The 23754-nt window shown below is 42.5% G+C and overlaps 1 protein-coding gene across 3 annotated transcripts in view; it reads right to left on the bottom strand.

The window, feature by feature from the left end:
- GLIS1 (GLIS family zinc finger 1) overlaps positions 1 to 23754 on the bottom strand; it is a 254899-nt gene that overhangs the window by 185795 nt on the left and 45350 nt on the right. The window contains exon 1 of one of the 3 annotated variants that reach the window (XM_048498921.1): positions 10639 to 10727. The exons of the other annotated variants lie outside the window; for them this stretch is intronic. The gene's annotated coding sequence lies outside the window, so the exon portion shown is untranslated. Of the gene's footprint in view, positions 1 to 10638; positions 10728 to 23754 lie in introns of those variants that run through there. 3 annotated transcript variants of the gene reach the window in all.

Below are 23754 nucleotides of genomic sequence, written 5' to 3'. Positions count from 1 at the left end.
TTGCCATTTTCTTAGCCCACCACTCCACCTAATTTATCAAGGTCAGCTTGGAGCTTCTTCTGGTAATCCTTTGTGGTTCTTACCAATCTTCCTACATAATTCTTGGTATCATCTGCAAACTTGGCCACCACACTACTCCACCCTACTCAGCCTGGGTCATTTATGAATAAGTTAAAGAGCATAACTGGTCCCAAAGCGGATCCTTGGGGACACCCACTCCTAAGCATCTCTCTCCATTGTGAGAACTTCCATTTATACCCTCCTTTAGTTTCCTGTTCCTCAAATCCAGTTTTTAATCCATGTGGAGGACTTCCTCTTATTCCTCTCATTGCTGAGTTTTTCTCAGCAGTCTCTGGTGAGAGAACTTTGTCAAAAGCCTTTGGAAATCCCAAGTAGACAATGTCCACTGGTTCCCCCTTATCCACATGTCTGTTTACACCCTCAAAAGAACTCTAGTAAGTTTTAGTAAGACAGGACTTGCCTCTACAAAAGCCATGCTGACTCTTCCTCAGCAGGTCTTGCTTTTCTACATGTTTTATAATTTATCTTTAATGATAGATTCTACTAATTCTACCAGGAACAGATGTCAAACTGACTGGCCTGTAGATTTCAGGTCCCCCCTAGACCCTTTCTTAAAAGATTGGTGTGACATTGGCCATCTTCCAGTCTTCAGGGATGGAGCCTGATTTCCTAGGGATAAGTTGCATATTAATGAGAGAACATCAGCAATTTCATGCTTGGAGCTCTTTAAGAACTCTTGGATGAATGCAATCTGGAGCCAGGGATTTGGTAGCATTTAATTTATCAATGGCTGCCAGAACTTCTTCCTTGTCTACCACTAACTTCAAGCTAGTTCCTCAGATTCACCTCCTATTAGAAGCTTGGTTCAGGTGCAGGAATTTTCCTCCACCTCACTCTTGGAGTGAAGACATGATGCAAAGAATTCATTGTTCAGCTTCTCCTGCAATCTCCCTGTCACCTTTAGCACCTTTTTTGTTCCTTCATCATCTAGCGGACCTACTGCTTCCCTAGCTGGCTTCCTGCTTTTGATGTACTTGAAGAGCTGTTTGTTGCTAGTCTTGATGTTCCTGCAGCCATCGTTCCTCATAATCCTTTTTTGCCTCCCCTTACAGCTAAACTTGCTTCTCTTTTGCCACCATTTTGTGTTCTCTCTGGTATTCTTCATCAGTTGGCTAAGTTGGACTTCCATTTTCACAAAAGACATCTTTTTTTTACTAATAAGTACTCTCAACCTCCCTTGTTAACCATGGTGGTGGCTTTCTTTTGGACTGGACAAGGCCAGCTTTCTAACTAACCTCGCGGAACACATTCCAGCTGAGCTTTAAGACATGTGTTTTAAATAAATCCTCAAGCACCTTGGACATTTTAGACTCTGATTTTCTTCTTTCAGCCTCCCAAGCATTCCCGAATCTTGAGAACTTCCCCTTTCTCTCTGAAGGCAAACAAACAAGCATTAGTGAAGGTCAAATGGCTCCATGCAGAGACACAATCTGAGCAGTACGTGCTCTTGTTCTCATCGGCTCAACAACACTGACTTCCCAGACCAGGTCCTGGGTCCCACATAGAATTAGGATCTCGATCACATCTCCTGTTGGTCTTTACAAACCATCTGCTCTAAGCTGCACAGTCATTTTAGCATATCCAGGAATGTTCTCTTCCCTTACTATGGCCTGAACATGCATTTTTCCTAGTTTATATGGGGATAGGTTAAAATTCACCCATTACCACTCACATTTTGCTTTTGTTGGCCTCTCCTAATTTCTTTTTTCTCCATCTCAGAATCCTCTCTCTTGAAAATGCTTTCTTTGGTCAGGGAATGATAATATATTATTCCTAATGTTAAACTCTCTTAGCTTCACCCTCAAGTATTGATATCCACAAAGTGCTTCTGTAGAGGAATCAGCTCTACTGCATTGTCTATTTTATGTGACACTATGCTCTCTTTGATGTAGAGAGCCACCCCAACCCCAATGCAGCCCTGTCCTATCCTTCCTGTAGAGCCTGTAATCCCTGGGATAACAGCATCCCACTGGTTCCTCCTCATTCCACCACATGTCTCTTGTGATGCCCACTATATCATCAATGTCCCTCCTTCAAAACTCTGTACTCCAGCTCCCCCATTTTAGGCTGAATGCTTCTACTATTAGTGCATAGGAACCTTGTATACTGCTCTGTCTCTGTCCTTAATACCAGGATTTCATGTGTTTTACACCCTCTAGCCTTTTGTAGACACTATCACTTATCACATTGCATATGCTCCTGGCTTGTAGTGTGGTTGATTTAGAAAACCTCTCTCTGGGTCTGCATACCCATGGACTCTGTATTCGAACGAAGTCACCTCCTAGCTCCTGTTTCCGGCTTTCCCCCCAGGATCCAGTTTAGAAGCTGTTCTGCCACCTTTTAATTTAACGTTGGCCAGCAACCTGGGTTCCTTCTTTTTTTTGGTTAAGATGAAGCCCGATCCCCTTTTGTACAGGCCTGCCTTATCCCAAAAGGTTCCCCAGTTCCTGACAAAGCTGAAACCCTCTGCCTTACACCACCTTTCAAGACTAATCCAAAGCATTGAGATCCCTGTAATCTCCATCACTAGCTCTCCCTGCGCGTGGAACAGGTAGCATTTCGGAGAATGCCACCTTGGGGGTCCTGGATTTTAACCTTTTTCCTAGCAGCCTAAATTTCGCTTCCAGAACCTCAGTTTTCCAACTGTCTATTAAATTTTCAGTTTTCCCAGTGTCTAGAAAACCTTCCTTCTCCCATTTTTGATTCATTGTTCTTATCATAAAGTCTTTGTCATCAACCATATATACTGTATATCAGAGACATCATACTACAAATGATCCAGATAGCAAAAATCTTCAAGTTATACTGGGCCCCACTTGCAACTAGGTAGTCTCCCTTAAGCCCAATGTCTCACCTTCTCCCTATAGAGGTGACCAATGCCATCAGCCATCCTCTCTCTGCAGCATGCAAATTGGGCCACACTCACTCCACTGGAAGATCCCAACTTTCCCCTTATCTGAACTCAGTGGCTCCAGTCATGGGGCCCCTCAGTGCTGCGACCAATGTCACTCCTTCCAGGGGCTACCATCAACTTCAGGCACCCCTGCCACACAGGAAGAGTTGCCAATCTCCAGGTGGAGAAGTCCTGGATTAAGTGGGATTTCCAGGTGATAGAGTTCAGTTTTCCTGGAGAGAATGGCTGATTTGAACTCTACAGCATTATATCCTACTGAGGCCCTTCCCAAGGCTCCATCTCCAAATCTCCAGGTATTTCTCAAGCAGTTGGCAACACTACCACAGGGCTAAAGAAAAGATCAGTCAACTACTTAGCCACAAAGACAAAAAAGGAAATTGGTACTTGTTATAGTGTTAGAGTGATAATTTTCCATTATCACACTTCAAAGTAATATTATATTCAGAGTTCAGATAACCTTTATTAGGCATTAACAGGAAATTTAAACAGGCAGAATCTGAATTAAAGATTAGAAAACAGTGAAAAAAATTGGGCCTAACGTCGTTAAATTTGGGACATGTAAGCAGAATATGTTCAATTGAGTCTTCGTGGGTTGAACAAAGTGAGCACAGTCGTTTGGATTTTGGAATATTGGCAAATTGTCCTTGAAGAAGAGATGAGGGAAGTGAATTGCATCTTGCTGGTGTGAAAGCCCATCTAAGATTGTGGACCCGGAGTTGGTGTAAATATCTAGCTAAACACGGCTTCTTGGGAATAATCCCAAGATGTAAAAGGGAGCAAGAACTTTGAGCTTTCTTGGTCAGAAATTGGAATTTGTGCTCGAACAATCTGCTTTCCAATTTATGAAAGGTTTCTAATGCAGAAAGCATGAGCAGAGAATCCTAGGCAAAGCCCAATGGAGAAATTTTGGCTTTTATCAAACTAAACCACGCTGAAGTCTGTAGCTCTGGCAGGGCACAGTAAACAAGACTAAGGGGACTGGAGTGAAAACAAAACCAAATCCAGAATTTGAAGGTAGCTACCCAATCTCTAGATTCCAAGAGATGTTGCCCAGCTTCCAAACAAAGGGCAGCATAGGGAACACAATGAGGTACCCCCAAAAAATTCTATAGGAAGCTAGACTGGATCTGTCCTATCTCAGGGCTCCACACCTGAATCCAAAGGTGAGCCCCAAATAAAAGCCACCTTCATATTAAAGACTTCCAAAGTTGGTGGAATGAACCTGCCACCATTAAGAAAGAAAAAAATTTGGACAGCGGCTGCAACATTTTTGCATCCCTTCATAGCCCTGTTTCTGTGTTTAACTCAATCAGGTTTATGATGGAAGGCCATACCCAAGTAATTGAATACTCGAACCTGTTCTATAGCTGTACCCCACACCGACCAACTCATAGGTCTAAAAACATTAGAAAATAGCAACGTTTTGGACTTATTAGGATTAATTAATAACTTATTATCTTCACAATATTCATTGCATTTCTGAATTCATCTAATTAGACCATGCCTAGAGCGGGATATAAGAACCGATCGTCAACATACAGGAAAATTGGCAAGGGGGTATTACCAAGGAAAGGGTAGTGGGAGGTACAGCTACATAGGGTTGGGGCCAGGTGTAATATAATATACGAAGCTGGCAATTTTTGGTTCTATTTTCCTCACTGTTATATTATTTCTGTGGCCACACTGGTCACAAATCCAATACTTAATGCAATATTCTTTATCAAATAGATGTAAGATCATCTTGATAAAGAATGAGTTAACTGACAAAAACAGATGTTGAAATTCTAATGCAGATTACGACAAGCAGAGGCTCCATTTCATTAGACTCAAAGTTAATAACATATTTTAAAAACATAATTTATTATTCCAAACATAACAGAAATTTTAAAAAAAAAGAACACAGAAAAGAGAATGGGGTGAAGAAACGTAAAGGCAGCTTTTAATAGCCAGATGGCTAACACACACATTACTCATCCTGGGTTGTATCAGAGCTAGTGGGTCAAAAAAAAGACCCAAACCTTGTCGAATTAAAGGTCTCCAGAAGTTGTTGGAGAGGGTAAGACAGACCCTGTTTGCCCTGATGCCAGCAATTGCCCAGCAATCGCCCCTTTCAGTAATGTGTGGCAGAGAGCTCGTGAAGGCTCATCTGTTCAAAGCACAATTTTCTCCTAAAGTCTCAAAATTAATAACATCATAACACAAAAATTCCTCTAAATGATACAAGCTTAAGATATTTTAATAATGCAACAATCCCAGGCAAAGCTAAGGACAAGGATTAAGCCTTATAAAAACACTGTTGCTTAGTTACGCTATATTTTGTAATAACCTGGTGCTGTAAAATTGGTTTTGCCTGTCAGCATGGATCACAGCATGAGATTGTAAAACAGATCTGGCCAATATGTGGTACTTTGCTATGCTGAATATGGAAGTTGACACAAAACTGCTATAGCAGAATTCAAGTGAAAGTTAAAGGCAAACCGACCAATCTAATCAAATACATTTTCCTAAAATCACAAGAAAGCCAGTGTAGTGTAATGGTTAAGAGCTGGAGAACCAGGTTCAATTTCACACCCCTAATCAGTTCCCCACTCCTCTGCATGAAATCTGCTGGGTGACCTTGGGCCAGTCATAGTTCTCTCAGAACTCTCTCAACCTACACGGGGTAGCAATGGCAAAATATCTCTGAATGTCTATTGCCCTGAAAACCCTACAGAGTCACCATAAATCAGCAGTGACTTGCCACACACACACACACAAAGTCACAAAGGTCAGTATGATTTACCCTTTCACTTAAAGACCAGTTCTGAGGTGATTTTGTGATATACAAGATCATTACCTGTTAATGAACTTGCTGTAGCCTGCCCTGCCCAGCTGCCCCTTTCCTGAGCATTCTTTAATTCTAGAAGCCACATAACATCTACAGATTTAATCAAGCATTCCAGGGCAAGTATTTTCAAACATCACAAAAATTAACCCAGACTATAATGTTTGGAGTAGAGATAACTGGATACTTTTGTGATATCTTTTAAGATTAAAGGATATGTTCCTGTTCCATTTAGGCCAATCAGTATTCACTATAGTGTGTGTGTGTGTGTGTGTGTGTGTGTGTGTGTGTGTGTGTGTGTGTGTGTGTGTGTGTGTGTGTGTGTGTGTGTGTGTGTACGTACACCTTCTGACTCAGTGAGTTTACAATTTTTTTTATTTAAACATTTATTAGCTGCCCTTCTCCCTTGTGGGACTCAAGACAACCATCAATAATTCCAAATTAAAACCATACACAATATAGTAAAACCTCATTAACCTCTCCCCCCAAGAAAATGCCTGCCACTTGGACCCAGTCTAAAACACTGGATAATTTATGAAGTAATCATAGCAATAACTCATTTCATTGGCTGTTTTCTTAGTGTGGAAGATGAGTTTTCTGTTCATGCTGAGAGGTGCTTCCATAGAACAAATTTAAATCAAAGAACCTTCCAAAAGAAAGAAATGAACAGAGACAGAGTTTTCTGCACATCATGCATTTTTTTCCACCGTAGGTTGCTACCTTCACAGCTTTTTAAGAAATCTGTTACACAGTGTGTAACAGACTTCCCTCTGTGAAACACCTCTGAAGATGCTAGCCACAGATGCAGGCGAAACATTAGGAACAAGATCCACCAGACCACGGCCACACAGCCCAGAAAACCCACCACAACCAGCTTTTTAAGAGTTTCTTCAACTTTTAGAATTTTGTTTGAGAAGCCAATGCTTTCCTAATGTCTTCAGTAGATTCTGGGAATTATACTTTATGGATAAAAGTAACAGACATTCCCTGAATGTTTTCAAATTACTCCTCAATCTAAGCCACAATTTCCATTACAAAAATATCAGCACTGCAACTGTTACTTCCTTTAGAAGTGAGCAATCACATTTTGCAATCCGAACAGCATACTGCTTGTTCCAGTTTTGGATGAAAAAAATGCAACATCACACCAGGCCAGACTCTGCAGTTAAAAGATGTGAACTTTTTCCTTGAAAACCATTAATAAGCTCACTGCATTCATTTATCATGAGCACTGTACCCAGAAAGCACAAAGAATATGGAACAAGTGGGTGAGGGGTGTGGGTGGGAGGGATACAAATTTTATAGAAAAAGGGAACCATCAGATTAACATTGTAGGCGCATAGCCCTGTCAAAAGGATTTTTCACCAATCTCTATAAGTAACCTAGAAGTAAGATTATTTCCTTCCCCCCATTATTCTTTTCCTTGTAATGGGGTGTTGGTAATAAAGCTGCTAAACAAGAAACATGCAGGCCTCATGCTCCTCCAGCTCTCACCAGTTTGCTTTAAAAGGCACCCTTCAAGCTTTTCAGGGTGCATTTGAAAAGGGGGGATTCTGTAGGCGCAGAAGGCATTTAAAGGATATACTTTGTTATATGCAAAAGTTTTCTTCTTGCCCCCCATTACTTTCTTTCTGTAATGGGGAGTTGGCAACCATAATGCAGCTGGGAGTAGCAAAGAAAAGATGCAGGCCTGATTCTATTCTCTTTCTGTCACTAGGCAAGCTTGATAGTTCAGCAGAATGCCCTTTGTCCAAGAGTTACGCTACAGAGATGTGCAGATTCAACTGTTTTAAAGGTCTTAGATTGCCTTGAATTTGCCCTTCTTCTGGAGAGACAGAAGAGAGAGGAAACATGAAAATTAGGCTCTTTTTTTCCTAGGGAAGGGATGTGCAACAAAAGGCAATAGAGATGAGGAAAGAAACAGGTCCCTAGTTCTAAATGCTTGGCGTCAAAGGATCAAGATGTCTCCCATCTTCCAATAAAAGGTCTTAGGAAATACCTCAAATGTTTTGAGGGAAAGGGAAAATCCTCCACCTTTCTTTATGATTGATTGATGATGATGAACTTTGGGGTGTATTCTTTTTACTGCTATTCTGATGTAACCTATAAAAGTAAGAACACACTGTCATCTTGTGTGGTTCCCCTGATGCTGTTTGCCCGGTTGTTGGCGTGAATAAAATATCAGATTTTATTCCTTTGTTGGCTTAAGCTTTTTGGCTTAAATATTTTGAACCCGTTACCCTGCTGTAACAACATGAAGTTCCCACTGAAACTACATATGAGAGTGACAACACTGGAAGAGGATTGCTCCCTGTGGGACCCCACACAGCAGTTGATTATATGGGGATGTCCTCTTCCCTTGTGCAACCCTCTGCCCTCAACCCTGGAGGACAGCCACTGCAATGAGACCAGCCATTGCAAGATTGTCCTTCGCATCCCAGTGTGGACAAGGCAATGAGTCAAACGATCATAATCAACTGTGTCAAACATGGCTCTAACAACAGCAGCAGTTGCCTCCAGAGAATATCTGTGAGGACAACCAAAGCCATTTCTATTCCATGGCCCAGTCAGAAGCCAGACTGAAATGGGTCAAGTGCTGATGAGTCTTCCAGGAATACTTGGAGCTGTTCAACAGCTGCTCTCTCAGCTACCTTACTCAGGAGTGGAAGATGATGGGTCTAAGGCAGTGGTGGGATTCAGCAGGTTCGCATCACTTCGGCAGAACCGGTTGTAAAAATGGCGCTGGTAAATAACCAGTTAAATTATTTGAATCCCACCACTGGTCTAAAGGGCAGCTGCCAGGATCCTGTCAACATAGGACCAGGAGAGAAGGTTGAATTGGTTCAACACAAGACCTGGAGATGGCCAAAGGTGCAAAGCAACAAGATTTTATCCAAAAACACTCACAAATGCCTCACAGGTCATTACCAAGTTCCTAATATTTGAAGATCTCTCAAGGCCTTCCCCCCCCATGGCTCCTCCTTCCCAGAAGTGGCTGGGCCTTGCCCTCCCCCATGGCACCACCCCCACACCTCCCTGTGCCCCCCCCTTACCTGAGTTCAGCCAGCTGAAAAAAGCAGCCGGCTGAAAAAGTAGCTTCGTGGGAACTACACTTCCTAGGAGACCTTCCCAGCAGGCTACTTTTGCAGCCGGCTGAACTCAGATGAGGGGGGGGGCGTGGGGAGGCGTGAAGGTGGGTGACGATGGGGGGCGGGGTGCTGCAGGGGTGCCAGGGGGGGCTAGGCCCAGGCACCATTTTGCCCCAAGTGCCATCCCCCCCCCTCCACGCCACTGGCTCTCAGCTTTAGTGACTCACAGAAATCACCTCACCATGTTAATATGTTCATCAAAGGGCAGGTAATCAGAAGGGCTATCTAAAAATTCTTGTAAATTTTCCAAGATCCCATTATAAAACATTTTTGGGGAAGAAATATTTGTAATATTTCAAATTCCTTTCCATTAGTTGACCTCTATCTTTTGAAAAGCATTACCTCAGTAATTCATTTCACGATTTTTGTCTATTCATGAAAGTTGCCCTAATTCAGCTAAGATTTACATGCACATATGCAAGTTTCTATGCATGCACCACTTGTGAAAATAGGAACTATGGGTGTAAACATGCCTGTGTATCATAACCCAAGAATAGATCCCAAAACTGTTTTCAGCATATGAAAATGCACATCCCCATTCATATTTTGGCACAACTAGTTGTGACTACTGGCTCAAGAAGATCATGTCAGGTAACTCTTGAGTTCTCTCTGAGTTCTGTGATTTTGTGATGGTGTGTAGTTAAATTTGGAGTGGGGGAGAATCTCTTGACTGATCACATCTCCAGAGTCCATTATATCCGAGGTGATTAAGTCCATTATATCTACGGTGATTGAGTTCAGGCCAAACAGGGAAGCAGGTATTGAAATGGGCAAAAGATCATATAAGTTCCAAAAGTTTCTTCATAAAAGCATAATTTTCACTAGTGAAGTTTATAAAACAAGTCATTATTCTGGAGCATGTATTCAATCCCTTGGCCCATTGAAACATCACTGATTTCTGTTTGAATACAGAATCTGTCACAGCTATGGAGTAGTTCACTGTTTGGGTATAGCCTTTAGATACTTGACTTGTGTCCAGAGGAAGGAACAACATTTGTAATTAAAATAATAAAACATGCCTCCAGGGTTGGAATGAAAAACCAAATAATAATAGAATCCATGCCACAGTGGAAGGCATATGATATAGTTGTTGCTTGAGAGAAAGATCACTGTAGCAGATGGCAAAGCCACAGGAAGCAAAGCATGCAACTACTAAGAAAAATGGAAAAGTGAACCAAGAACAGCAGAAGAGAAGGTGAAAATCTATCCAAATGTTCATCATCATTAGTCTGTTGAAATAAATGACATAGTTTGATAGATCCAGATGTTTTTCTGTAGCTAGGAGGATCTTCATATATCCATGAGAAGCATTTGGATCCAAATTTGTACTTAAAATAGTAATATAAATATGAAGAATTTACAGCTTTAAATAGGCCTTTGGCCCAGGAATGGCCATGCATTATTTGTTTGTTCAGCATTTCTGTTCAGACTTCCAATTCCTAACACAAAAAGATCACATTGCAATCTAGTGGAAGAGCTAAAAGCATATTATATTCCATGGATCCACCCAAATACATCTATAAATAGGAAAGGAATAATTACATCATTTTTGTACTAAATAGTCATAAATTATATCAGCTGACATCCTGGCCTTCCAAAATCAGTGATATGACTGTGATGGAAATGTCTGCTCAGGATTTTTATAAATAGAACAGTCAACGCTGACCCACCTTAGTCTGAGAGATTTCTTCCCCATTTCTGATCTGAGATTCTGGAACAAACCCCTCTGTGATAACCACCCTAGGTTTGGACTGGCAACAGCAGCATCACAGCATAAAGCAAAGGGAGCTCCTTATCCCTCAATGCAAGCAAGAGTTGGGGAGGAACTGATTTGCATTGGCAGGCAGAGCAGAGAACCAGATATCATGAAACTGTCCGCTTTGAAAGAGACAGAGTGGTGTAGTGGTTAAGTGTGGTGGACTCTCATCTGCAGAATTAGTAAGGTAGAGAAAAGCAGGGTATAAAACAACTCTTTTTCTACTCTTCTTTGTGATATATTTGGGGGTGGGGGGAATGAAGGTCATTCAAGGGACAGCATGAGCCCCACTCTAGGAGCCAGTGTGGTATAGTGGTTAAGAGCAGGTGGACTCTAATATGGAGAACCAGATTTGATTCCCCACTCCTCCACATGAATGGAACACTCCTTATCTGGTGAAACAGATTTGTTTCCCCATGCCTACATTCCTGCTGGGTGACCTTCGGTAGTTACAGTTCTTCAGAACTCTCTCAGTCCACCTAGGTGGGGAGAGGAAGAGAAAGGAGTTTGTAAGCCCCTTTTAGTCTCCTTTCAGGATAGAAAGGGGGTTATAAATCTAAACTCTTCGCCATCATCATCCCTTTCTCTTTTTGATCATCAATAAGGGGGACAGAGAACAGTAGGAGTAACCGTAGGCCTACACTTGGTTGGACAAGTGTGTGTGCAGGGAAAAAACTTTTAATAGCTTTGGCAAGTTTACTTCACTGGAGGCAGCACAGCTCCATGAACAAAGGCAGACAACATGGATGGGAAGGGAGAATTGGGATAGGGTGTGACCTAACAGGATAGACTATACTTTGTCAAAATGAGGGCCACAGACCTCCTAACTCTCTCCACTCGATCACCAGGGCTGTCTCTGAGGAACATTCTGGAACAAGCACAGGATTCTGCCCCCCCTCCCCGCACACACACAGCTTCCCCTGGCTGAAACTGATGAGCTAATTAGTAGGATTGAGAAAATACTTCCATTATATAACCATTTATTGGGAGGGTAGTTTCAAGGACATAGGTAAGGAGGAGTTCCGGGTTCAACCCCCCATTACATGTCCAAAGCTCTCCCCCCCCCCCCGTTTGTGGGTTTTTTAAATTTTTAGTGTTTTTTCAGTTTATGGCGTGTAGGAGGCGCAGCTTTTAGGCTTGCAGCACCAAAATTTCAGGAATTTATTGGGAGACTCTCCTGACTGTACCACCCAAGTTTGGTGAGGTTTGGTTCAGGGGGTCCAAAGTTATGGACTCCCAAAGGGGGTGCCCCATCCTCCATTGTTTCCAATGGGAGCTAATAGGAGATGGGGGCTACACCTTTGATGGTCTATAACTTTGGATCCTCTGAACCAAACTTCACCAAACCTGGGTGGTATCATCAGGAGAGTCTCCTAAAGATATCCTGAAAGTTTGGTGCTGCTAGCTTAACAATTGCACCCCTGATAGCAGGCACATCCCAAATTTCCTCAGATTCTCCTTTTAAATCCACCCACTTCGGCATGGATTTAAAGGGAGAATCTGAGATCCCCAGTTTAAACATTGAAAGTGATGCTGTTTCAGGGTGGGGGATAATCCACCCCAAAACAGCATAATTTTCAATGTTGTTTTAACTGTGGACCCCAGATTCTCCCTTTAAGGTGGATTTAAAAGGAGAATCTGCGCTCCCTAGTTTAAAGCTGTCTGAGGGTGGATTCCAGCATCGCAATGGCCACCAATGGGCCCCCCCCAAACTCAGATTTTGCACCAGGTTCCATTTTCTGTAGCTACGCCTCTGCCCGGAGGCTGCCGGCTGCGAGCCCAGCTGGTGGGGGGGGGGCAGGGAAGTCTGCCATCCTCGGCATCTGAGAGTTGCTTTTATAAGCACTGAGGCCAGGGGGCAGGTCTTGGGGAGGCGTGGCCACGTCCCAGGGACAGGTGAGGGTGTGGCTCGCTCCCGAACCCATCCCATAAAAAATCTATACCTACGTCACTGGGTAGTTTACACCTGCTAACAAACCTGAGCAAAAAAAATGTATTAAGTGCAACTTTCTTCAGAAGATGGCTTCTATCTTGACAGTAACTATCCATTAAAATTCAATTGTTATATTGTCTTGTAGTTAATCAGCTAACCCACTGCAAAATCTGACTTAAGCAACGTATTGCTGGATTTACATTGAGTTATTCTGATAGCATATACATTAAAACACATATTATTATACTTACCACATTATTTGTGTGTGGGGGGGTTACAATAAAAGAATCTGTCTCTTTGCATATAAGGTGCAACCTACTGCATAAGTAATATGCAACCATTCAAATCAGCATGTCTGAGTTTTTGTGGGATTATTCACTGAAGTATGGAAATATTGGTTCCCTTCTTTATAGGGAACTGTTCAATGGAAAACAAGCCATAAAACCAACACAGAACACAAGATAATTTGTGTTTCTGGTGTATCTTCCGGCAATAATACTTACACCATTTTAATGAATTTGCTGGTAAACCAATAGCTTTATTTCTGTTCTTCATTACCAATATTATGGCACGTCACATAAATCACTGTAATGAAGTTTGATGAACAAAGTTTCTGATGGCCATATACCATAATTATAAACATCAGCAGTAGAGCCCTTTTGAATCATGAAAGCAAAAGCACTTTGATGATGGCCTGGAAAAACTCCTTGATTAAAATTACTTTTGACATTTCAGGCAATTCAAATCTTCAAGAGCAGGCCTGACCTTTACTCTTCAAAAATGCAAATTTTCATTAGTAAATTGTAATATCTTTGATCATCTAATATTAAGGACATTGTGAATCAGAAGACTATACAACTACAGGCTTGGTTTATGCATGTAAATTTGAAGGACTCTTCCCCCCAGTATTTCCTAAGTGAATTCAACTTCTAAGAAACAACTTTAGCCTCCCTATGGATTCCACCCCCCTTTCATATGGAAAGAATCAAAAGACTGAAGAAATAAAATATCAGTTGGAACAGACATCACATTACCAAGACTATAAAACCTGATTTACATTCAGGTTTCTTCTTGATAGAGGGACCATAAATTTAAAACTCAAGCTGGATCAGGTGAAAGTCTCAATATAAATCGGAAATCACCATTCACCACTTGTACAATGTTTCCACGCATGATATCAAACACACCATGACTAGTTCACAAAGGAAACACATCGCATCTATCAACATAGTATCGTGAACCATAAGTACCTTTGTTCCAAAATATGACAGATAACAAATCTAAAGCTCATAATGAGAACAGATGTGAAAATCTGCTGTTCAAAACCTGGTGATTAGTTTGCTTTCCTAAAATCAAACATTTTGGGGGATGAACATTTGTTTTCTCAGTTCCTATTTATTGCAGATATGTGCAACAGCCTTCCCCAAAGCTCCAGACAACATGGAAAGTTACACAGTCTCTTCGGGATATGCATAAAGTTTTTCTCATCTTTTTTCTCTCTTTTCTTGAATCTCTTTCTCCCCAGCATCTGAATGTTTTCATAATTTTAAAAACAACTTTAGATCCCATGAAGCACTAACTGAGCAGAAAGGTGAGTTAGCAATGTTAAACTGGCACATGCTGCAATTAAACTGAATCAGGGCTCATGTGTGCCCCCCTGCGCATGGAGCAAGATTCAAGACATCCCAATTTGGATGTTGAAATGTTGGAGAATTTGATCAAAGTTTTGATCATGTGTACAGAAGAGCTGTGACAGGATGCAAGCACAGAAAAAACTTCTTCAAGCCCCAGTGCAGTTTAATTGCACTTGTTGGTGCTGCAAGCTTAACAATAGCACCCCTGACAGCAGGCACCCCCCAAATTTCCCCATATTCTCCTTTTAAACCCACCCCCTTCAGCATGGATTTAAAGGGAGAATCTGAGGTCCCCAGTTGAAACATTAAAAGTAACCTGTTTCAGGTTGGGGGAGAATCCACCCCAAAACAGCATCATTTTCAATGTTGTTTAAACTGGGGATCCCAGATTCTCTCTTTAAGGTGGGCACCACAGGTCGAGGGAGGACGCTGACCCTCCAGAGCCAGAGCCTGTGCCAGCATGCCAACTCAACTGGCCTGCTCAGCAGTATACCTGGGCCCCTTCCAGCCTTCCCAAGCAGTAGACCTGGGCCCTTTGCTGCCTGCCCAAGTGGTAGACCTGGGCTCCTGCCTGCCTGCCCAGCGGTAGACCTGGACATTCCTCTGTAAGAATAGCAGACGGCTTGATTTCTCTCTCCCCTCCACTGTATCTAAAGAAAATGGAGCCGGGGGGGGGCTCAGATTATGCCCCGGGCCCCATTTTCCCTAGGTAATCCTCTGCTCCACCCTCCCGGGGTCTGTGCAGGCAGGTTTCTGCCCTCCCCAGACCCTGGGAAGAGCAGGAACCGGCAGCAGGGATGCACAGGGGGCGGGGTTACGCAATGCATGGGGGTGGGGTATGTGACCTGTGAAGGGGCACAGAAAAATTAGATGCCCATCAACATTATTATGTGATAGTCTTCTGTTTTTGGCTCCAGCCCACCTCCCCTATTCTATTTCTGCCCTCTCTGATGACTGGAAGGGTTTTTAAAAACTTTATTTCAAACATGCATTTATTTTAAAAGAAGCCTCTCTCTTCTCTTGTGCAGCAGCAGCAGCAGGAAGTTTGTGTGTGGGGAGGGAGGGGAGGGGAGAGGAGGGGGAGAGTATCAGTTCTACACATAGTCCCCTTCTCCAGCAGTATATGGTCCAGGAAATTGCTTCACCTCTTTAATTTAGGGGGAATTTTTTGGGAAAGGGCTATAATATCAGCATATCAATATAACAGTAATTAAAAGGCTTTTACAAAGCCAGGAATCTTGAGACTTCTGGGTGTGATGAGATCTGTGCCTTTAGGAATGACTTGATGGGTGGAGTTAAGAGAAGCAGGAAAAGCAGGCCGAGGAGAGTTCTCTGCAGAAAACAGAATGGCAGGAATGAGTGCCTCCTCGCATGTAAGAGAAATGCAAGAAGAGAAGAGTTTGGATTTATATCCCCCTTTTCTCTCCTATATGGAGACTCAAAGGGGCTTACAATCTCCTTTCCCTTCACCCCCCACACAACAAACACCCTGTGAGGTGGGTGGGACTGAGAGAGCTCCGAAAAGCTGTGACTAGCCCAAGGTCATCCAGCTGGCATGTGTTGGAGTGCACAGGCTAATCTAGTTCCCCAGATAAGCCTCCACAGCTCAAGTGGCAGAGCGGGGAATCAAACCTGGTTCTCCAGATTAGAGTGAACTTGCTCTTTACTACTATGCCACTGCGACCCCACCACGAGCTCACTACACAGTGGAAAGCCCCAAAGCAAATGTTCCATGTATAATGAGCCTTTTATTTCTAGAATTTTTATTTTATGTTAGGAGCTGCCAATTAATGGAAGAGGCTCTTCTAGGACAGAAGGCTCCTTGTCCAGAAGGAAAGCAATACTGTTAGTAGAGCGGAGATGCAGGCTTACACCCACTGTATTTATGATACACACATCAAAGGTCCCTCATTTTGTCTTTCTTCATAGCTATGCAGCCACATCATCATTTCTCACCCTCTTGCTCAACTTAGTAATATGAACACTTAATGAAAAAGATCCATCATTTACCTTTCAACTCTAAAGCATTTCTAAAAGCAAACCTTCATAAAGAGAACACTTACATGCATGATTTAAACAATACAGACCCATGAAGGATCGATCAACACTAATAATTCCAAAAAATAAAACATACAGAATGATTATTGTATAAATAACTAATTCAACAGATTTTCATTGTATACAGAGAGGAAAAAATACTTGTAAAGACCCAACTTTATCCTGTGAATTCTATATACCTTTGGTTATGGGTGAGAATGTAGAAGTTGAGACAAGTCAACAAAGGAAACACGGGCTCTTATTTACAAATAAATGCAATAAAAATATTAAACAGTTTGCTTAAATGTTTTGAGATTTTATATATTCAATACTTTTTTCTACTCACTACTATTGGAGATGTTTCTTTCCCTTTGTCTTCATGTTGGCTTAACTTCCAATTAAAAGCCCCATTCAAAGCTGGCGGCAGCAAGAGGCCGTACTAATGTGGCACCACCGTACCATCTCTAAGAGGGCTTTCTGGCAGCTGGGGAGCAAGGAAAAGCCCTGAAACACACACAGACTGGCTGCTGAAAAGACACATAGGGCTTAAAGGACTTATGCCACCAAAAGGGTATAGGGACTTATGCCACCAAAAGGGTGGCATAAGTCTAAAGGCTGGGGCACAGCACTCCCAGTCCTAGACCCCAGGAGGGAGCTGACTACTGTCAGTTCTGCCCCTAGGAACACTACCCCATGCTGGCGTCCAACTGGGATACCAGTGCAGCCCTGCCAAAGCTAGGACTTCTGGGGTTTGCGGCAATGGGACTGAGGGATGGGCAGCTGCCGGCAAGTCTATCCCCTCTGCCAGGATAAGTGCCTCGGGAAGGGTAAATGTGTAGCACAAGGTCCTGCCATTCTCTAAAATCCTTTCCCTTCCCCGCCCAATTAGATGGGGCTGTAAGTCTCACAAATGCTTGTGTCTATCTCTTTAGCATGGAAAGGTTATGTTTCTCCTAGGTCCATAGAAAGACTGATAAAAGTAGTCAAGTACAGATTTAAATAACACGGATGACAATTAAAAGATTCTTGTACAATTTCTGAGGCAAAATCACGTTCTAGTCTCTTGCTAGACATAGAATTCTAAGTCTGATGCTTGAGCAGGGGGTCCCCCTCCTCCCCCACATTGACCTGGGGGTCATTTGCCCCCACCCCATCCCCGTGGGTATATGCGGGACCTGAGTAACCTCCTTCCCTCCCCAGGCCCTCAGGGCCAGGGCTTGGAGGCTGAGACGGACACCGTGGTAGCAGGCCACCTCCTGGGCTACCCGACATGGTTCCCTGCCCCCCGCCTCCCTGCAGGCCGGCTTCTGCCCTCCCCAGGGCCAGGAGAGGGCAGGAGGTGGCCTGCACGGAGGCGAGGGGCAGCAGCTTGGGGAGGGGTGACTCGGACAGGCGCCGTGGCAGCATGCTGGCCCAGGAGTCAGCCTGCCACTGAGGTGCCTGTCTGAGCTGCCCTCACCCCAAGCCCCACCCCCAAGCTCCACCCCCGAGCACAGGGGGGCACTGGGTCGGAGGGTTCAGGGCCAGTGGGCGCCCAGAGCAGGGGTTGCCCTGGGTGCCATTTTCCCCACTACGCATCTGTGATTGAGCCCTATGTGGTTGAGGCTTGAGGTCACCACAAGAGGAATATTTAGCCAAAGGCTTAAATGGGAGTCAGGACTGTTTATTAACACACCAATATCTGTGCAAAATCAGGTCTTAGGTCCACAGAAGAGAGTGCTTCTGAGAATCTGCAGAATGTGATCACCTCACTAGTGAATAATTATTAGAGTCTATCATCGTATGAGGGGGGATATGATTGAAGTCTATAAAATTATGCATGGGGTAGAAAATGTTGACAGAGAGAAATTTTTCTCTCTTTCTCACAATACTAGAACCAGGGGGCATTCATTGAAAATGCTGGGGGGAAGAATTAGAACTAATAAAAGGAAACACTTCTTCACGCAACGTGTGATTGGTGTTTGGAATATGCTGCCACAGGAGGTGGTGATGGCCACTAACCTGGATAGCTTTAAAAGGGGCTTGGACAGATTTATGGAGGAGAAGTCAATTTATGGCTACCAATCTTGATCCTCTTTGATCTGAGATTGCAAATGCCTTAACAGTCCAGGTGCTCGGGAGCAACAGCCGCAGAAGGCCATTGCTTTCACATCCTACATGTGAACTCCCAAAGGCACCTGGTGGGCCACTGCGAGTAGCAGAGAGCTGGACTAGATGGACTCTGGTCTGATCCAGCTGGCTTGTTCTTATGTTCTTATGTTCTTATCCGCTTCTAGGATTAGCAAATAACATTTGCAAATACCAGCTTATGATCTCTAGGAAGCCTCTCTTTTCAGAATTAACCACTATGACTACATAAATATCTAGATACAAATTAGAAACACACTAAATATATGTGCATACACAAACAGAACTAACTAAATCTCTACTGCACACACTCCGGCTGCAATCTAGCTGGGGTGCATACAAAATTCCAGCCCACATTTCTATACACACTTGGATTGTGGTTTGGCAGATTGGTTTCCAGCTGCTCACAGACCAGCCATTAAAGCATTAATTTCCCATTAGGAAACTGGGTCTCCATATTCTGTTCTACAGCATAACTCAAAATGGCAAACCCACGACAATTTTGCTAGACCAAAAATGATGGGTTGTACATCTTCTCCAAGAGGATGATAATGGTTTTATAGGCAGGAGCTTTCCTTTTATGAAATCAAGTCAATGATCTATGAAGAGCCATGAATACAAATATCAGACTTAACTTTAGTTGTTTCAGAGGAACACATCATTTGCTTTAGGAGAGGAAGAAGCCATGAAAAGAACCCAGAAATAAAAGATGCAATGTCTACATGAATGCAGAACTACTTTTCTAGACCCTTGTTGCGCGTGCTAACTTTTAAGGGCAGAAGGGAACAATAACATGTCTGCTTCATCCATTATTACCTCTGGTGTGCCATGTTAATTGGCCTGATTTGCCTAAGGCTGCACACTGTACAATACTGAAACACGCTTCAAAGACCAGTGGAGTAGGAGCTGCCCATGTGGCAGAAGTGTTATGGCATCCCCACATGCACATGACACTTCAATCTTGATTTGGAAAACTCATCTACCTCTGACCAACATGCCCAGGCAGCACAATATGGTGATGAAGGAGGGTTGCTAGCCATGACTGGCAAACCAGGAACCTTTGTGGGGACAGGTGCACTGGTGGCTGACATCAGTTCTGGTGTCAAACCAGAAGTGACATAATCACATTGGGAGTGATGCTTTAGGGTTCACCCCAAACCAAAGCATTTGGGCAAGTCTTAGAATGCCACCCCAGTGTGATAATAGCACATATGGTTTGGCACCAGAAGTGACCTGGTATGATTCCCTTATTTTCCCCTCACTAGTCAGTGAAGCACAGGCAGGGGGAAATTTCCAGGAGGTCTTCTGCTATAGTGGGAGACTTGGCCCTGCTATGGGTAGGGGCCAGTATGGTATTTTTAGATATAGCAGTAGTAATAAAGAACAGAGACTGCTGGGAGATGTAGTTTAAAAATAGAGTTGTGGATTGATGTTAGAGAATCAGACGATGCAATGACATCACTTCCAGATCACGCCAGAACTAATGTTATATACACACACATAATTTACAACTATTTTTCCCCTGCTGCCCAGCTGGACAGCAGCAGGCCACAAGGTGGGGAGTGGGAGGTCTCCCACCAAAGCAAGAGACCTTGGCTCACTAGGCACTACTGACACCATGTCTTCAGGTGGGTTTATTTTGAGAAGGCTAACACCCTGTAGAAATAGCATAAAGGTGAATAACCCTGTAGCCTGTGACAAATATAACAGCCTTGGATGAAGTTTCTAGACTATAGTGAGGCACTAACATTTTGACCTCATGAAATTCTCACATCTGGCAAACCTTTGGAGAACACAGCACACTGAAACTCCAGTTATGTGGAGCCAAAAAACCAACTTTCTGCCTGAGGCAAGGAAGCACCTCAGTGTCCAAGGGCAGGGGAAACAAGTCGGTCCTTGAAATAACTATCATTCAGCTTGGAAATAAGGAACAAATGTTAAGGAACAAGTCATGTTAACAGGCCTTGAAGAATTCATAAGAATCCAGTATATGACAACAATAAAGGCACTTTGAAGACGATTAGTTATGACATGCAAGAGGATTGACATTCAAACTGTTTCATTTGTACTTCACTTTAATTCTGAGTACTAACATAGCTTTAAATCTTTTTGTTTATTTTTATTAAGCCTTTTCCATCTTTGGCACATATGGAAAGCTATCCCTATGAGCAATGAGATTAGAGCAAAATCACTGGCAAATTAAGGAAAATGCCTTGCACAGGAGAATTTTAAAAGTCCCACTGCTTCATTTCTAAGAATTGGCTAGCGCTAATGTTTGTTGTTCAGGTATTAATTTGCAACACTAACCCAGCAGCCAAATACACTTCATTAGCAATGGCAGTAAATAAAGACCTGATGTGATTGGTGCAATGCAATGACACCCCCTTGGGAAATAAATGTAATTCCTAGGACTGCTCAGTTTGCTGCTGTATCCTGGCTTGCACTCTGCTAATGAGAATTTTTTATAAAAAAGACAGCCTGAACATGGAGAGAAGCAACAAACCATTAACAGTAGTTGATAACACGGCCAGTTGTTTTACGTACTTAAGAAATTGAGAGAGCAAGCTGCACCTTCCTTTACCTTCTGCAATTTTTTTTCATGTGCCGGCACGTTGCCAATCCCATAATAATGATTTTTAAGAAATGCCCCGACAAACAAAGATTCTGTCTTTGCCAGATCTTAGTATTTACAAGCAAGTCCAAATCTGTGAGAAAATTCAATTGAACGCAGATGGCAGGAAATTCCTCCAAAATGACAGTGGCCAAATGCAAACCACAAGACATGAAAATAACCCAACATGCTAGACATGAAGAACATCGCTTATGGATTTTTTCCTCATGCAATTCTCAATCTGTGATTGATTACTGGGAAGACAGGCTGCAGATTTATTGGACTTCTGTAGAACAAGGATTCCATTTGCAACAATTAAACTATACTGGTTTGAGAAATGGGCTAGAAGAGTGGGGAGGCGGTTCTGACACAAAAGAATGCCTTTCTAGGTAGACGCTAAGTTTGTTGCAGTGAAAGAAGGGCAAGAATACTCAGTCTTACACTGTTGTGCATACAACACTTGGTAAAGTCACATGCATTCCCTGAGATTATTTTGTTAAAAATATATTTGCTTCTTGAGATTTGATCCAGGCCACAATTGTCCTGCTTTCTTGATGTTTGGGAACAGAAGAGTTGATCTGATCTGATTAGTGGGTTTGCCTCACAGGCTGATATAGAGAAAGAATGACCTTCAGACATGGTCCTAGGCCACAAAGATCTTTAAAGATCAAAACCAGCACCTTAAATTGAGATGGAAAACAGACAGCAGCCTTTGTAACTATTTCAGAACTGTTGTAATGTGTTGAAATCAGTGGTTAGTAAGTCTGCTAGAGTATTGTGCACCAATTAAGTTTCCAGGTTTTCTTTAAGAGCAGCCCATGTACAGCACATTACAGTAAACTAGTTTTGATATTAGTGCAGCATGAATCAGCATGGCCAGATCAATTGAGAGAACCTACACAACAGACGTCATATAGGTGGAAGGCACTCCTGGTGCCAGCACTTCTGTTGTGTCTGTTAACAAGAGCACTCCAGGCTCTTCTTGTTCAAGACTGTATCTGTTGCTGGGATGGTTTGTGTTTGTTTTTTCAGAAAGCCAGTTCTAGAAAACTAAGGAAAATCTAATCTTTTTTAACTTTTGTGATGTTGCAGGTTACTGTCAGAGCTATTAGTCCACTTGCCAGGTTGTGCACGAACAGAGCACAACCTGATCACCTTGCTTATAAAGACATGCTTCTAATCCGAAACATTTGTGCACATAATGAAGAAAAAGCATTTCAAGCTACGAATCCCCTGGATCCCAATTTGCAGCAGTTTTCTCTTTTCAGCAGCCGTCAAGAGACATCAGGCAATAACTTTAATTGTGTGTCACAACATTCCATAATGGAAGATATCATCACTGAGTGACAGCAGTAACAAATAAGAGTGATAGCCTCTGCTGCAAATAATTATTACACTGAGGTCAAGTCCAGTTTTGTATATCTGTAGTCTGAAAATCTAAACTAACGTATCAGTTAAATGCAGTTGGTGGTGCATAGTTGGTAAAGGTCTTTTAAATGTTGCACAAGAACTTTTTGAGAACCTCCACAGGGGGGCAGTAACATTTTGAAACGGCCTTTACACAGATACTGACACAAGCAGTCACACAACAGATAAAATGGTTAATCTGTGTCTGGATTGCACTACTTCAGACTAAAAAATAGGCTTACATGTTCAAAAAATCTTTTAACTGGCACTGTCATAGATCAAATTCGAGACTCTTTGTGCAAAGTATGAGCTCCATGGCCCATTCCAGTTTTCTGTGTGTGTGGAATGCCTTTGTACCATATCGTATAAACCATACATACCTGCAAACTTTAGTAGTACAGTCCAGAAACAACGTTACCATCATATTTGCCATTTGCAAAACTTTATCTGCCACTAAGGAAATGGGTGCTTTGATAGCCTCTGCTCTTGTATAGCAACCAGGCTTTTATTAAGGTATATGCCTAAGCAATGCCTGAAGCAGTTAAGAATGTCTCTACAATTCCCCAACAATCCTTTGTAAAGAAGCATAAGAAATATACCCTTTCCTCCCTTTTATAAAGCATGCTACACTAATAAAAATAACATTGCTGTCTTGATTCAATGCTCATAACACAATACATTCCATTGCCCTTGCTCAATATGGCATCTTCTTTTTCAGCACAAGGCAAGGAGACTTTTAGAACAATTGTTATCCCATCGTTGCCAGTAAGACAATGATAAAAGCATCCTAGTTTGGAGTTCTCCCCAAACAATTCTTCATTTTGTCTGAGACTGCTTACCTTTGTCTTTGCCTCTAGATCATTAAAAGAACTTGTCTTAACTTAGATGTGCACTGCTGCACCTCATCACAAAACTGGAAAGTGCCTTAGAGCTGTGTAAGGTTGGAAACAACACATACTAGTGGAAAAAGGATACCCTTTTCAAACTTCAGTTTTCATCTTGGAATAAATTATCATATAACCACCACCTGAGCCAACTGAATAAATTGGTAGAATCGGACAGAGGTCAAGAACAGCCTAGGAGCAAAAAAACCCTACCCAAGCATAATTCAATATTCGGTGCAAGAACAGGTTATTAGTGCCCTTCAGATTTTTTGAGGTAAGGTAGTTCAAATATAACGATTTCAGTTTAACAACATGACCCACAACCATTGTTACAGGACCTAATGTAACAAATTCAGCACCAAAGTTTACTGGGAGCATTCAAAATATGATTTATGAG

This window comes from Sphaerodactylus townsendi, linkage group LG05, assembly GCF_021028975.2.
Source record: "Sphaerodactylus townsendi isolate TG3544 linkage group LG05, MPM_Stown_v2.3, whole genome shotgun sequence".
In the NCBI taxonomy this organism is placed as follows: Eukaryota; Metazoa; Chordata; class Lepidosauria; order Squamata; family Sphaerodactylidae; genus Sphaerodactylus; species Sphaerodactylus townsendi.
Note: the sequence above shows the minus strand (reverse complement) of the source record. Positions and strands in the feature narration are given on the sequence as shown.